The sequence below is a fragment of the Urocitellus parryii genome, chromosome 1 (assembly GCF_045843805.1).
Source record: "Urocitellus parryii isolate mUroPar1 chromosome 1, mUroPar1.hap1, whole genome shotgun sequence".
NCBI lineage: Eukaryota > Metazoa > Chordata > Mammalia > Rodentia > Sciuridae > Urocitellus > Urocitellus parryii.
The window spans coordinates 240,138,746-240,156,648 of NC_135531.1; the positions used below are offsets into that span (position 1 = coordinate 240,138,746).

The following is a 17,903-nucleotide window of genomic DNA, read 5'->3' on the forward strand; positions in this document are numbered from 1 at the left end:
TATCATTTTTTAAAATCTCCATACAAGTCATTTTCCATTATTGAGGAAAAAAAATTTATAAATATATATTTTAAAACTAATTCTCAAGATCAAGTTGAATCATAATTAAGTTCTTTCAATTCTTGATAAGTTCACAAGGGCTCACTTTATATCACCTAAACTTTGTTTTACAATGCCTCGGCTTTTTTGACAGTTAACTGGCAGGCTCAGGATTTCTTTGGCAATTTGGTTTTTGCTTTGGTTAGATCATTTATATTTGTTTGTAAGAAATTCGATAAAGATAACAAAATTGAAATAATATATTACTAAATTAATCATTCATTCGATTGAACTAACTGACCCATTCAATCATGAGTGTAATCAAATACAGTTTGAAGTTCTAGGTTGAGAATTAATGCCCAGAAATAAGGAAGTTCGGTAAGCATAAATACATTTATACATTTCCAATATAAAGAAAAATATGTATATCATTGGTAATCTACCCTCATCAGCCAAGAAAGAAGAATCATATGACCTGATTAAGTAATCTGTAAAGACAGTGTGCTTTTGAATGCTTTGAATACATACAGACTAATGTTTATGCTACTAAACAACATGTAACAAGGTGTGGCTCTAAAGTGCCACTTCATAATTGTTATTTAGGTTTTAAGCTTGTTCAGACATCTACTATCTCTTAAAAATATCAGAGAAGTCAGGCTGAGATCACAGCAGGCTGCTGCCTATCCAGGCAGAATGTCCAATGGACTGGGCTACTCCTGAGCTCCCCTTTCCTTTGCTTGGCCTTCCCCCAGGTTTATCGCCCTCCAAGTACACCCCTGTACACTTCCTCCACTACCAAGCCAGTCTCCCCAGTCCCTCAGCAAAATTTGCTCCAGGAAATGGTAGAATAGACTCACTTTAATGTATAAATAGCAGACAAAGCTTCATGTGTTATCCTTTATGAGTTATTTAAATTTTAGTTAAGCAACAAATAAACATAAAATATTTAATTTTCTAACTTGAGGAACCTGGCCAGTGAAGAAAATAATTTTGCAGGTTAGCAAGGGAAAAGAGCACTCTTCCTAGCAAAAGGGATAGGGGAAACTTAGTAACTTTAAACTATTTTCAGAATAAAAATAGTTTATTTTTATTCTGAAAATAGTTTTACTTAATCTAAGTTCGTATTCATATGAACTTAGATTAAGTAAAACATTTCCACATAAAATGTGATTGCTGGTATTTGCTTTTATCAAATAGCTGAATAGGAGTCCAATTTATGGCTTGATAACTTAAACCATAATTATAAGATTCATTTTGTCCTGAATCACCTGCAAATTACTGTAATCTATAGAAAAAATTTTGATATACCCCTGCAGCTGAGTATCGATCTGTCCCAGTTCTCTATTCTGCCCTGGCAGTCCCATTATGGCTTGGCTCTTGTGTAAAGGAGAATTCAAATTTCTCACTTCAGTATTAAAAGAATGACAAGGATAATCAAGAAACTTAATGTGACAAAATGGCAGAAAATGAGGAGAATTAGGAGGATGATTGCCATGAAATTAAATATTCAAGTTTCCAAATTTGATAAAGCTATTTGTTAAATCTTTCCAGTATTTCATGAACTACACAAAGAAAAAAATTTCAAAGCAGCAATAGCCAGTATCTTAGTCCTTGTTTCTCTTCTCTAAAAATAAACACAGCACTGTGAGAGGTATCCAGCAGGTTTTATAGCAGCTGGGTAACTAATGAGAGATGTGCGTACGCTAGGGCTGCTCAAGCTCTGTGTTTTTAATCATGAGCACTGAGAGTTATTGGTATTTTAGGATGCATGTTGTGGTAGGGTTTTCTTTCTTTTCCAATTCAGAAATATTTTCCACTTTCTTGCTTTTTATAACCTCAACCCAGTGGCCCTTCAGTGACCCTTAATGTGATTTCTTTCCCAAGAGAGGTCACATAAACAGGGGCAAAGGAAGACAGTCATGGGAATGAATCATGAACTCCAATGGCACAATCTTGAAATGTGCAGAGATGATGAAATAAAATTGTTGGGTTTTTGCTTATTATTTTAGAATGGTTTTTCATTTTTTAAAGTTTCTTTGTTTTCCAATAAGCATTTGCCCTTATTTTGCAAGGCTTAAAATGCATACAGACAGCCCTCATCAGGATTTATGGTATTTGAAGATCATATTGCAACTGCATGCTACTTCAGTCTGATTACTCATCTATAAAGTAAGAAAATAAAACAAAGGTTTGTGAGTGCTTGTTTACTTTTTAGAAGTTGAAGCTTTTTTTAAAAAAAATTGATGTATGAAACCCTGTTGAGCAAACAGATAAAAGAGTAACTCTGTGGTGTGTGTGTGTGTGTGTGTGTGTGTGTGTGTGTCTGCCTGTCTGTAGGGATATCAGATAAAAGAGAGCAGCTTTGATCCAGTGGGTCCCCCCTCCTCTTCTTGAAGGCCCCTCAATGATCACAGAGTTTGAGGATAATTGTGCTCTCTCAAGTATTCTTCCACCCAAGATCAGATATTTGATGCATATTTGCCTTCTCTCTGGTGATACGACTAGTATGTTGCAACAACTGCTTTCTTGGTCCTCAGATTATATAGAGATACTCGAGGACTCATGGGGGTAGGAACAACTAAAGAAAGGAGCTCAGGCATTGGAAGTTCTATAACTTTCCCGTCCCCATCCTCCACCATTTTGACCAGAGCATCTGTGCTTTTACCAACTTTGTGTATCTCAGGGCCATGCAAAAATTATTTTGAGAAAGATGCCACAGCTAAAGAAATTTAAAATAGGCTGTTCTGGAGCAGTGATTCCTATGTATTTTTTCACTTTGAAGCACAAGAAAAAAAAATGGTACTAGCACGTAGCTCACGGGCATGCCCAGAAATGTATGTGGCATCTCCACCCTTTTTCCTCCTGCTCAAGAACATATAAATGCTTTTAAGAGGGTTATTTACAGCAATATTACTATAGAGCTTGTCTTGAATATACGTATTTGTTTCTCCTCTCTAACATGATTGGCATTCCCATCACTATAAGCAAGAAATAAATAGGTTATCAGTAAGCTTTTTGATCCACAGGTTCCACATCTGTGGATTTAACCAAAGTAAATCTAAAACATTTAGGAAAAAACATCTGGACTAAACACATACTGACTTTACTTCTTGTCATTATTTCCTTAAAAATGCAGTATAACAACTATTTACATAGCATTAATATTGTATTAGGTATTATAAATAATCTAGAGATGACAAAGTATGCAGGAGGATGTGCACAGGTTATATGCAAATACTATGCCATTTTGAATTAGGAACTTGAGCATCCATGCATTTTGGTATCCAAGAGAGGTTCTGGAACCAACCCCTACAGATACTGAGAAACAACTGTATTAATATTAACTTAAACAGATACTGCTTTTTTACAGCATAGTTCTATCCTGATACAACAACTTTAACAACCATAAAATAACTAAGTTTAAAAGTACTAAAGTACACTACTAAGTAACAAAGAGGAATATTTACTTCTGAACTACCTCATGATTTGTAATTCAGGCTTGAGGGGTCTGATCTTAAGTGGCTTTTCTTTCAATTCCTTCTAAATGATAGGTTTAAAGAATGGGAATCACTGGTGCTTAGAGAAAAGTGAGGGATTTAATGACATGATTTGGTGTGTGCTTTTTTTTAAACATATGTTTAAAGTATGTAAGTATGTGTGTATATGTAAATGTGTATTCAAAATATTAACTGCTGTTTTAATTATTACCTACAGAGAGTAATGACTGAGATTTTTTTCAAATGAAATTATTTGCATAACCCCAGTCTCCCTAATCAACAATCAACACATAAATGATCATTACTGAAGGAGGCAATGCAGGCTTGCATTCTTCTCCCCATTCTCCTCACATGCTTTGTACACTGCATGGTGCTGAGGTGGGGGGGCGTGCCCTGCTACCCCACACTTAGACAGTGTGTGTGTTGTCTTTGAAAAGCTAAACAGCTTGGAGTTAGAGGGAAATGTGTATGGTTTTGTACTTCCTGAGCTACCTGAAGTATATACTATTATTATATACCTAGTGGCCTCCTACATTCTCTTTCAGAATGTAAACATGAAAAAGGTCATTGGGTACATCTATAGGGTGACTTAGGGTTATAATATAAGCTTTTTATTTCAGATTCTTTCTCCATAATCTCAAACCAGGGAAATTATTATTGTCTACATGTCCCCCAAAAAGAAAAGACATAGAGGTCTGGCTTGTTTTTCTGATTTTTTTTCTGTTTTTCCATAATCTCAATGAAACTAATTTAAAATTAGCTCATTACAAAGGTATTAAATAGGAAATGTTATTTTTACATCAGATATAGTTCTTTGCTACTGAAATTCATATATTTAAATAACAATATATACACTTTCCTTACTCTCCCCTCTAAAATAATTTTTTTCAGATTCATGTTTGCAGAAAGAAGTAACAGAAATTTTGGTAAAATTAATTTTGCTGCTACATGCCAAACTTTCCACGTAAAACTAGAGACCAAATTACACTCAGAACATGAAAATTTTAGTAATTTATTATTAAATTTATATAACTACATAATGACACTTTATTTTTTTTTATTTGTTCTTTTTGGTTATACATGACAGTAGAATGTATTTTGACATACATACGTGGAGTATAACTTCGCCTCCTGTGGTTGTACATGATGTGGAGTTACACAGGTCATGTATTCATATATGAATATAAGAAAGTTATAATTGATTCATTATACCGTCTTTCCCATTCCCATCCTCCCTCCCTTCCTCTCATTTACCCCTAATTCCATGAACATCCATTCCCACTCCACTTTACCCTTCCCCCCCACCTATCATGAGTCAGCATCTGCATATCAGATTTGGCCTTTGGTTTTGGGGATTGGCTTATTTCACTTAGCACTATAAGCCTCCAGTTCCATCCATTTACTGGCAAATGCCATAATTTCATTATTCTTTATAACTGAGTAATATCCCATTGTGTATATGTACCACATTTTCTTTTTTTATTATTTTTAGTTGTAAATGGACAGCATGCTTTATTTTATTTGTTTATTTTTATGTGGTGCTAAGGACTGAACCCAGGGCCTCACTCGTGCTAGGCAAGCGCTCTGCCACTGAGCTACAGCCCCAGCCCACCACATTTTCTTTATCCATTTACATATTGAAGGGTACTTAGGTTGGTTCCATAGCTTAGCTATTGTGAATTGAGCTGCTATAAACATTGATGTGGCTGCATCACTATAGTATGCTGATTTTAAGTTCTTTGGGTATATGCTAAGGAGTGGGATAATGGGGTCAAATGGTGGTTTCATTCCAAGTTTTCTGAGGAATCTCCATACTGCTTTCCAGAGTGGTTGCACCAATTTGCAGTCCCATCAGCAATGTATGAGTGTACCTTTTCCCCCACATCCTGGCCAGCATTTATTGTTACTTGTATTCTTGATAATTGCCATTCTGACTACAGTGAGATGAAATCTCAGTGTAGTTTTTTTTTTAACATTTTTATTTGTCTTTATGGGATGCTGAGGATCCAACCCAGTTCCTCACATGTGTGAGGTAAGCACTCTGCCACTGAGCCACAACCCCAGCTCAAAAGTGATTCTTTTCCTTTTTTTCTTTTCTTTTTTCTTATTTTTTTCTCTTCTTCTTTTTCTTTTCTTTCTTTTCTTTTCTTTTCTTTTCTTTTTTTTTTTTTTTTTGTGGTACTGGGGATCGAACCCAGGGCCTTGTGCATTCAAGGCAAGCACTCTACCAACTGAGCTATATTCCCCAGCCCCCAGTGTAGTTTTAATTTGCATTTCTCCAATTGCTAGTGATGTTGAACATTTTTTTCATGTATTTGTTGACCTTTTGTATTTTTTCTGTGAAGTGTCTGTTCAGTTATAAGGACACTTTAAATGTGTGTGGTTTTTAATACTAAAGAGATGCTCTTAGAATAGAATCTGAATTCGAAGGAACTGAAGAGGTCATTTTCTATTTCTGCATTTATATACTTGCATCTCATACAACTGCCAACTCCACTTCTTCCAATCAAGCCCCAAGTTGATAAAATTTTGCTGTAGAAATAGTGACTAAAATCTGTCCATTAAAGACATTAACAGAATTAGTACCCAGATTTTTGTAACTGGCATTTAATCATGGAACGTTCAGTTCATAGTTGTGAGGAAAAAAAAAACATTAAAATAGTCTTTATATGGGTCTAACTCTATGCTTTGAGCATTTAGAGAGGAATAGGGGATTGAGGTTTCAGGATTTGGGGAAATGAAGGCAGGGGAAAATGTATCAAACTTAAAGGGCAGCTGAACCCTGCAGCAGGCTGGCAGCTGAGACCCATTTGAGGAGAGAGCTAACTGGAAATCTGATGGACCACAGGGGATTTGCATAATTTTTATTTGGATGTTAATGGGAAAGGCAACCCCAGAAGGCTAGAAAACCAGGAAGCACTAAAGTTACACTGTACTAACTAAAACATTCTACTTGAAAACCTGAGATTTCTCAATGAAACTGAAGTTATATCATGACTAAGCAGTTTTATAGAAGTTGACACATGACAATAACTTGTTGAAACCATTGCACCTTTTTCCTTGAGGAAGGAACACTAACTACTCTGTCTATACTTGGAGTTTTGTTATCTGTTTTCTGCTTCTATATACCCCCAGGGAATGAGGAACAAGAGTACCGAGAGAAAAGAGAACAAATTCAATTTATTTGAGGACCCTACTAAGCTCCAAGTGCTTTATAAACATTGTACATAGGCATAACAAACCCCGTTTAATGGAACAAGAAATTAGGGGTCAAGTTTAACTCGCTTGCCCAAGATCATACAGTTTTTTCATGTTTGAGTAAGAATAGAGACCAAGAATAGGTCAAGGCCAAGAATAGGTCAAGGCCAAGAATAGGTCAAGGCCCTTGTTTAAAGCACACTGCTGTGGGATCTACATTATCAAAGTACCTTTCAGTTATGGACAACTGTAAAAGAAAATTTCATTTGTGAATGGGTAAATAACTTTAAATATCATCATTGATCAGAAAATACATACACATGTATATATACACACACAACAAAACTCAAACTGCCCCTAGGGGTCAACAGACTATTGAGAAACATCACATTTCAGCTATCAACAAGAGAACTGAATTGTGCTGTGTAATACTGAGTAAAATGTTTGACTATTGGAACTCATTTTTAAGCTCAGAATCTGTAAGCAGATATGAAAATTCATATTGTTGATTTCTAATTAGCACACAAACTTCTACAGTATATAGTCGAGTTGTTTCAAAGCTTTGCCAAAAATGGGTCAGTGTCAGAAGACCAAAATTCACAACATTTCACTCTGTGTAAAGCCATTATTTTTGGACCTGGTTTCTACCAGGGTGCTTCCTGCTTCCATAAGCATGTTCAACTAGTTTGAACAGTCTTAGACTCCCGCTAGCAGGTTGATCTGGCCCTTCTACTCCTTCTCACAGGTCTACCTTTAAGCAAGCTATGACAAATAGCTTCCATAAATCTTACCCTTCAAGAGCAATTTCGTATAAAATTCCAGGGTTCAACTCACATGATACAAACTAAAGTCCAAGAACAAATGAATCCCTTCAAATAGGAATTTCCTTTATTCCAGACACTGTGCCAACCACTTTACCAAAGATGAGAATTGACAAACCTCCAGGACTCCAAAGATCCTTTTCTGCACTACTATAAATAGAATGAATATAAATGATTAACAATCACGTGATCATTGAAGAAAAGGACACAGAGGGAAGTCTAAATTGTATGATTCTAATAGGAAAGAGATGGTCCCGAAACTAGAAATAGGAGCTATGGTTCACAGCCCCAAGAGTATGTTTTCAGTTGTTTTCTCTGTATTACTGAAGGACTGTCTTTCTGACTTAAAAGACCTTTGCCATCTAAAATGTCTAAACATATCAGTCCAAATACATGGTGTCAGCAAAAAAATGAAAACCAAACTGTGTTGTTGTTTTCCTCTCACTATTAAGAGCTGAGCCAGCTGTTCTTGTATGCCCTTTTTGGCAGGGAAACTGGAAACAAGTATGTGGGAGAGAAAGGAGTGATATCAGGGCTTACATGTGACTGCGGATACCATAGTTGGCTTTCAAATGTCTGTGATTCACATGTCACTACTCGAACCCTCACTGATTTCAACTGAAAAAAAAGTTTGGGTTACACATGACTCTTGTGTCCTTTATCTAGGAAGGAATGCATATTAACTCAATCCACATATATTGTCCCTGTTGTAAACCTGGCAAAGTATTTTGCCAAAAAAACATAGCTAACACTTCTTTCTTCCCCTTCCTTCCAAACAAATAGAAACCTGAACAGTGACATTTGTTTTCTAAATACCTACATACCAACTATTAAATTGGTTGAGAAAGATGAAACTGACAAAACATTTTTCCCCTTGATACTGAACTCCAGCCAGTGGCTGAGTTGTTTTCGGTTCTGGGTGTGTTTGTTTTTGACCACTATGAGTTGGCAGTCTTTTAAGAAACTGAAGCTGATATCTGGTACACGTCACTGGATGGGTCCGTAGTTAGAGTCCCAAGCTTGCAGAAGTCTGAAGCATGCAAGCCATATCTTCTTTTTTGCCTTGTACTACCCAGACCTCCACTTCCTGCAATTCTTTTCTAATATGCTTCTTTGCTGCTTTGCAAGTGTTGACCAAAAGTGTCATATCTTAAATTCCAAAATATCTGTGACCTTAAAGAGAAAATACAGGATTTTTAAGAGGGAAACAGAAGAACTAATGACAACCCTTTTTAAAACAGTCTTTTCTTCAGAGAGAGTAGTGAATATCTTGAAACAACTCCTCAAGGATAAATGTTAAGACTCAGCCGAACTGGCCAAATGACATATATCAAGCTCACCACTTCTAGGCTAAGTTAGATATTAGATGGCCATCCTCCCTGCCCCCTCCCTTATTTCTTCAAATATGAAACAACTGTAAAATAAGAAACTTACAAATGTTTATTTCATTGAGCAAAATCCCAAGGATAGTTTTACTTTCTACCAGAAAAGGCAGGCAAATGTGATGTGAGAATATACAGTAAAATATCAAACTAGGAGCTGGCATTAGACAAAGTTTTTAATTTCTGTAGTGTTTTTTTTTTAGTTGTTGATGGACCTTTATTGTATTCATTTATCTATATGTGGTGCTGAGGATCGAACCCCGTGCCTTACACATGATAGACAAGCACTCCACCACTGAGCTACAACTCCAGCCCCTTCTGTAGTGTTTTTGATCTATATTTTCTAATCCACTCGATAAACCTTTTCCCTACCTCCTGGCTGCTTGTAGATTTCCACCCATTTCCTGCACAGTACTTTGCCTTCTCCAAAGCTACACCTAAGTGGGATGATTGAAGAAGGTTTTGGTTAATGTGATTATTGGGGTTAGTCTAAGTAAATTTGTTAATCTTATGAAATGTGTTTTGAGCCTTATGGAATAAAAAGATTTTCCTTTGTTAAAACAACTTCAGAACTTATTGTAAAGGTTTGAGATTGTGGTAGTAGACATGTATGGAGAATTCCCTATAGTATTTTCAAGGGTGACTTCTTTTATTGTCCATGATGATGGTGACACTGGACCAATTATTCATGAAGAATAATTGAAAAATTTTTCCATATTTTTATTGGTGCATGATAGTTGTACATAATGGTAGGACTCATTGTTATATAAACACACATGCACACCATATAACAATGTGATTTGGGCAGTATCATTCCCTAGTATTTCCCCTTTCCCTCCTCTCTTCCTTCCCCTGGTCCCTCTCCTCTGCTGATCTCTCTTCAATTTTCATGAGATTCCCCACCACAATCCTTCTTTTCCTTTTTTCTCTCTAGCTTCCACATATGATAGAAAACATATGATCCTTACCTTTTCTTGTATGGATTATGTAGCCTAACATAATATTCATTCTCAAGTTTTATCCATTTTCCTGCAAATGACACAATTTCATTTCATTCTTCTCTATGGCTGAATAAAACTCCATAGTGTATATACACCACATTTTCTTTATTCATTCATCCATTGATAGACACCTAGGCTAGTTCCACAATTTGGCTATTGTGAATTGTGCTGGGTATGCATACATCACTATAATATGCTGGCTTCAATTCTTTAGGATAAACACCAAGGTGTGGTATTGCAGGGTCATATGGTAAGTTCCATTCCTAGTCTTTTAGGAAGCTCCATACTGATTTCTATAGTGTAGTACTAATTTACAATCTCACCAAGGGTGTAAATTGTTCCTTTTTTTCCACATCCTCTCCAACATTTTATTTTTATTCTTAATTATGTTTATATGATGAATAATATTTATTTGCATAGAGTAAATCATCCCTGAATCTCTGGGATAAAACAAACTTGGTCATGATATACAATCTTATTAATATGTTGTCAAATTATGATGTGCTGATTTCTATTAAGGATTTTTGCATCTATGTTCATCAGGGATATTTGTCTGTAGTGTTCTTTCCTTGATGTGTCCTTGTCTAGTTTTGGTATGAGAGTGTGATATCGGCTTCATAGAACAAATCTGGAAGTGTTCCATCTCTTTCAACTTCCTGAGATAATTTGAGCAGCACTGGCATTAGTTCTTCTTGAAAGGTTTGGTAGAATTCAGCTGAGAATCCATCTGGTCCCGGGCTTTTCTTTGTTAGAAGTCTTCTTATTACTGTTTCTATCTCATTGATAGTCATTGGTCTGTTAAGGTTTTCTATGTCCTGTTGATTCAATTTTGTCAGGTCATATGTGTCTAGAAATGTATCTTTTATTCTAGGTTTTCCAATTTATTGGGAGTATAAGTTGTCAAAATAGTCCCTAATTATCCTCTGAATTCCTCTGATATAAGTAGTAATTTCTTCTTTTTCATCTCTAATATTGTTTTTAATTTGGGTTTTCTCTTTTGGTTAGCTTGATTAAGGGCTTCTTAATCTTGTTTATCTTTCCAAAGAACTAACTCTTAATTTTTCTTCTGTATTGTTTTTTATTCTCTATGTCATTGACTTCATCTCTGATCTTAATTATTTCCTTCCTACTGGTTTGGGATCAGTTTTTTTCTTACTTTTCAAGGGACTTGGGACGCATCATTAGGTGTTTGGATTTTTGTTTTTCATCTTTCTGATTTTCTTAGGTAGGCACTCATAGCTATAAACTTTTCTCCTAGAAGCACATTCATAATGTTCTAAAGGTTCTGGTACAACATATCTCTATTATTTAAAATTTTTATTATTTTTAAATTCCTCCTCTGATTTCTTCCATTACCTATTCATCATTCAAAAGTGTACTGTCCAATCTCTGTATGTACATATAGTTTTCTTAAGGTTTTTTTGGTATTGATTTCTAATTTCATTCCATTCTGATTCCATTTAAGTTGCAAAGGATTATACCAATTTCTCTGCATTGCTAAGAGATGCCTTATGGCCTAAAACATAGTTGATGTTGGAGAAGGTTCCATGAGCAGCTGAGGAGAAAGTGCTTCTGGCTGTTGTTTGATGGAATATTCTAAAGATGTCTGTTTTTTATTTATAATATTTTTTAGGTCTCAAAGTGTTGGGTTTATGTCAATAACATCTATTCATGAGAGAGGTATGTTGAAATCACCCACTATTATTGTACTGGGATCTAGCTGAGTCTTTAATTCAAGTAGTATATGTTTTATGTAATAAGGTGCACCAACATTTGGAACATAAATATTCACTATTGTAACCTTTTTAAATTTTTTTTAATTTTTAGATAGAGTTGGACACAATTCCTTTCTTTTTTAAATTTATTTTTATGTGGTGCTGAGGATGGAACCCAGGGCCTTGCACGTGCTAGGTGAGTGCTCTGCCACTGAGCCACACTCCAGCCCTATTATAATCTTCTTGTTGGATTTTTTTACTTTACCAGTATGAGGTGACCTTCTTTTTCTCTTCTGATTAATTTTAGCTTAACTTTTAAGTTAATTTTTGAAGTCTACTTTGTTGGATATGACAGCTACTCCTGGTTATTTTCAGGCTCTATTTGCATAATATATCAATTTCTGTCCTTTCACTTCCAGCCTGTGAATGTTTTTGCCTGCAAGGTGAGTCTCTTGAGAAAATATATATAGTTGGGGTTTGTTTTTTAATCTATTCCCCCAGCCTATGTCTTTCTTTTCTTTTCTTTTCTTTTTCTTTTTTTGATAAGTTGCTGAGGCTGCCCTTGAACTTTAGCTCCTCCTGCCTCAGCCAAGCGGCTGGGATCACAGGTGTGCACAACTGTGCCAACTTCCCACTCTGATTTTTATTTTTTATTTAAAGCTTAATGTTTATACATAATATTTGAGTTAATCCCAACAAATTCATACATGCCTGGAAACTGATTTCAGTTCATGACCCGCCTTTTCCCTCTCTTCCTCCCCCATTCTCCTTCCCCTATTCTACTAGACATCCTTTCACTTGTCTAGTAATTTTATCCTTTCCTCCTTTTTCCTTTATTTTACTCTAGCTTGACGTATGAGAGAAAACATTCAACATTTGATTTTCTGAGTTTGGCTAATTTCACTTAGCATGAAATTCTCTATTTCCATCCATTTACCAGAAAATGCCATAATTTCTTTCTTTTTAATGGTTAAGTAGAAGTCCATTGTGTGTGTATATGTGTGTGTGTGTGTGTGTGTGTGTGTGTGTTTTCACAGTTTCTTAATCCATTCATCTGTCAACAGGCATCTGGGTTGATTCCAGAATTTACCTATTGTGAATTGTGCTGCTATAAACATTGATGTGGCTGTATCCCTGTAGTATGCTGTTTTTAAGTCCTTTGGGTATAAACAGAGGAGTGGGATAGCTGGGTCAAATGATGGTTCCATTCCAAGTTTTCCAAGGAATCTCCATACTGCTTTCCATATTGGCTGCACCAATTTATAGTCCCACCAGCAATGTATGAGTGTGCCTTTTCCCCCACATCCTCGCCAACACATATTGTTGTTTGTATTCTTGATAGTTGCCATTCTGATTGGAGTGAGATGAAGTCAGTTTTGATTCACATTTCTCTAATTGCTAGAGATGATGAACATTTTTTCATATGTTTGTTGATTGATTATATATCCTCTTCTGGGAAGTGTCTGTTCAGTTCCTTGACCCATTTATTGATTGGGTTTTTTTTTTTTTTTGGTGTTAAGGTTTTTGAGTGCTTTATATATCCTAGAGATTAGTGCTCTATCGGATGTACTTGTGGTAAAGTACATCAATTCTGTAGGCTCTCTATTCACCTCACTGATTGTTTCTTTTGCTGAGAAGAAGCTTTTTAGCTTGAATCCATCCTATTTATTGATTCTTATTTTTAATTCTTACACTATAGGGGTCTTATTAAGGAAGTTGGGGCCTAATACCATATGATGGAGATTTGGGCTTACTTTTTCTTCCATTAGGCGCAAGGTCTCTGATCTAATTCCTAGGTCTTTGATGCACTTTGAGTTTAGTTGTGTGCAGGGTGAGAGATAGAGGTTTAATTTCATTTTGCTACATATTGATTTTCAGTTTTCCCAGCATCATTTGTTGAATAGGCCATATTTTCTCCAATGTATGTTTTTGGAACCTTTGTATAATATAAGATAACTGTAATTATGTGGCTTTGTCTCTGTGTCTTCTATTCTGTACCATTAGTCTACAAGTCTATTTTGGTGCCAATACCATGCTGACTTTGTTGCTATTTCTCTGTAGTATAGTTTAAGGTCTGGAATAGTAATGCCACCAGATTCACTCTTCTTGCTAAGGATTGCTTTGGCTATTCTGGGTCTCTTATTTTTCCAGATGAATTTCATGATTGCTTTTTCTATTTCTATGAGGAATGTCATTGTAATTTTTATTGGGATTGCATTGAATCTGTATAGTGCTTTTGGCAGTAAGGTCACAAATGAAAAACTTTAAAGTAGCTTTTGGATTGAGTTACAGGTGACATTCAAAAACTATTCTTAGAATAAAAGAAACTCAGCCTCAAAAAATCATCTGTATGGTGGCCTGGATCAAGTTATTTTACCTTTCAGAGATTCCGTTTCTTCAGATCATAGAGCGGCTGTGATGATTAAATGGGTTAATCCAAGTAAATCACTTACAGCATTACAGGTACTTAGTAAATGTTATTTAATAGCTATTATTATTACTATACTTAGTTTTAAAAGTAAACCAAAAACCATATTCAATATTTCAATTTTAAGGAGATTATTAAAATCAATTATCAAATATACCAATTGGGGTTCCTTGAATAGGAAAATAAATCTACTATTACTAACAAAAGCCAAAAAAAGGAATTGGAAATCATGGGGTAGGTCACAGGATAGAAATAAAAGCTGAAGAACTAGGTCTTCGTAAGGACAGAATCCAGGTAACTATGGAGATTAAGGTGTCAGTAACCAGTTGACAGTCTTTTATGGTCCTGTCCTTGGGATGAAAGAACCATAGTTATCATTGCAGGTTACATGTTATTTAATATTCAAGTTCCATACCCTTTATTAGTTTTATTGGGTTCATGTGCCCACCCCTTGTCTAGGAAATAAAAGAACATACTAATCAAAAACTCCAAGGGTGAGTAAATAAAATCAGAGTACTATTACAAGAGAAGAGGGGAATGCTGGGCAGGCAAAGAAAACAGATGTCCAGCTTCTTACTAACTGGTTATCTTTAAAAATGGTCATTTATACATTGTTTGAAAATTTTTATATTTTTGCCACAGAAACCAAAATATGTGTCATAAACTCCTTTGGCTAGCCTCAAAGGAAGCCAGTTTAATTCATAATGTACCAGAAACAACATTAATAATATTCTATAACCCAAGATCTTTAAAGATTCTTAAACCTGACCTCAAATCGGAGCCCTTTCCCTTTAAAACTTGTATAAGTATTGCACGAAACAGGTTCAGGAGCATATAGACCACATGAAGCTTCTGGGAGGGTGGTCATATCAATGCCATCTTGATGGAGGGAGGAACCAATGCCAAAATAAAAAGATGATAGGGTGGGCCATTATAAATAGCACTGGGAAGCTTCCAAGGGATATTAGTTTCCAAGAAGAAAACATGACTCATACAAATAAAGACTGACCATGTGTCAAAGATTTTATTCAATCTATTAACTAATGAGAAAACAAGGAAAATGGGAAAACTGATGCAAAGACATTTTGAAGTTTTGAGTATGTGGAATAATTTTAAGAAAAAATGTTGGAATAGTACTCCTACATTAGATATTAAACTGGTAAATGTCTTAGAGGAAATAAAACCATAACCACTATAATCTTTGGGTTGCTTTTTATATGAGACAGGAATATTTGCAACTCTATTGGAAAAAAATCTATAAATCAAAATGTAATTTTCCAAGTCCTAGCTAAATAGTAAGTAGCTAATCTCAAATACAGGTATGTGCCTCTAAGATAACAGAATAGTCCTTGATAGTAAGCTAGGGATTCTTTTTTAAATTTTTAAAATTTGTTTTAATTAGTTATACGTGACAGTAGACTGCATCTATGTACTTTGATATATCATATCTAGGTGAAATATAATTTCTCATTTTTCTGAGCATTCAAAACACTAGAAAAATTAGGGACAGTATGAACATACCTCAACATTGTAAAAGCTAAAAGACATTCTTCATAGAAATATACATGATAAACCCAAGACCAACATCATTCTAAATGGAGAAAAAAAAAATTGAAAGCATTTCCTCTAAAAACTGGAAGAAAACAAAGATGTCCTCTGTCACCACTTCTATTCAAAATTATCCTTGAAAATCTAACCAGAGCAAATAAACAGAAGAAAGAAAATTAAATTAAAAGGATACAAGTAGGTAAAGAAAAACTAACACTGTTTGCTGATGATATGATTCTATATCTAGAAGATCCAAAAAAATTCCACCAAAAAAGTTCTAGAACTAGTAAATGAATTCAGCAAAGTAGCAGGATATAAAATCAAAACCCATAAATCAAATGCATTCCTATACATCAGTGATAAATCCACTGAAAGAGAAATTAGGAAAACTATCTCATTCACAACAGACTCAAAAAAAAAAAAAAAGTGAAATACCTGGAATGGGAATCAATCTAACAAAATAGGTGAAAGACCTCTACAATGAAAAGTACAGAACACTAAAGAAACAAATTGAAAAAAACCTCAGAAAATGGAAAGATCTCCCATGCTTTTGGATAGGCAGAATTATATTGTCAAAATGACCATACTACCAAAAGCATTAGACAGATTTAATGTAATTCCTTTTAAAATTTCAATGACATTCTTCATAGAAATAGATAAAGCAGTCATGAAATTTATTTGGAAATAAGAGACCCAGAATAGCCAAAGCAATCTCTAGCAAGAAGAGTGAATCTGGGGGCATTACTATTCCAGACCTTAAGATACTACAGAGCTATAGTAACAAAACTAGCATGGTATTGGCACCAAAATAGACTTGTAGACCAATGGTACAGAATAAAGGACACAGAGACAAACCCACATAAATAGTTATCTCATACTAGACAAAGGTGCCAAAAATATTTACTGTAGAAAAGATATCCTGTTCAACAAACAGTGCTGGCAAAACTGGAAATCCATATGTAGCAAAATGAAATTAAACCTCTATCTCTCACCCTACACACACACACACACACAAAAAAAAAAATTAACTCAAAGTGGATCAAAGACTTAGGCACTAGAACAGAGACCCTGGCCTAATAGAAGAAAAAGTAGGCCCAAATCTTCACAATGTTGGCCCAGGATATGACTACCTTCACAAGACCCCTAGAGCTAGGGCTTCTTAAAACATTCCTTATATAAAGAGGAGAGGACATTATTATGTACTCTGTTGGCTTTATTTCCAAACTCTGGATAATTTTTCTTAACAAGGAAATGTCAGCAGGAATCAAAGAGCAACCAGGTCAAGGAGAAGGCTCTGACTAGGAGGGTATCATAGCTGGGAGAGGTCTGTAACCAGTGGCAAGAGCCTAAAGAAGGCCCTCCTTTTTACAAGAAGCTACTCTGTCAGGAGTTGTTAACATTTGAATGTGCTTCATGAATAAAGAAGATACCCAAAGGCTTGTGTATGTTACATACTAGAATAACTGGATTTATTAAAATGTTTTGGTTGACTAAATGCCCTGTTGTGTGTCTGATGTCACAAAATTTTTACTGCCTATTAATTATTTAGGTTGCTGCCTTTTTTCTAAAGTAGATTTTTTCTCAGTTCTTTAGTTTTTGACATTCGTAAAAATCAAATTTTGTCTTTTTAAATCCTATAATTCAAAGACAAAGTAGCAGAACTCCAATAACACTATGACTTTATAACTTTATTATCTTAAAATGTGTTCTAATTTTTTAGGAAATCATATTTTTTCAGAACATTACAATGTAATAGATTTTTTTTTATTTTCTTCTATTATTTTTTTACAGGGTATGGTTTAGATATCTTCTAGGATTTCTTTATATTATTGTGATGCAAAGAATCTATATTGACTAGATTTCCCAAATGCTTATATCCCACATATGAGTAGCAAATAATTAAAATTTTATATTGTGGCAGATTTTAGAAATTTATCTTTTGTTTGTCATTGATGCATTTAAAATGTAACATATGTGCTGATTCATTCTTAAGCTTATAGTACTATACTTTGACAACTAAATTATATAAATACCTTAGGGACTGGTGCCCTGTCAATTTGTGCAAAAGTAAGCCTAATCATATATCTTATGTTTATCCATGTAGTTACAATTTCTGGGGCTCTTTATTCTTTGGTGATAAACACATATTTTCATCTGATATCAAATTCCTTCTAAATAACATACTTTTTAAAACATTTTTTGTAGTTTTTGTCTACTGATAATTTTTCAGCTTTTTTATGCTATAAAATCTTTCTTTTTTATTTTTAACATTGT

General features: G+C 34.8%; 1 non-coding gene across 1 annotated transcript; it reads right to left on the minus strand.

The window, feature by feature from the left end:
- Positions 1 to 5,709: 5,709 nt before the first annotated feature.
- Positions 5,710 to 5,784, minus strand: Trnas-uga (transfer RNA serine (anticodon UGA)). The gene has a single exon. It is a non-coding gene; the product is annotated as a tRNA-Ser (tRNA).
- Between the last annotated feature and the right edge of the window lie 12,119 nt (positions 5,785 to 17,903).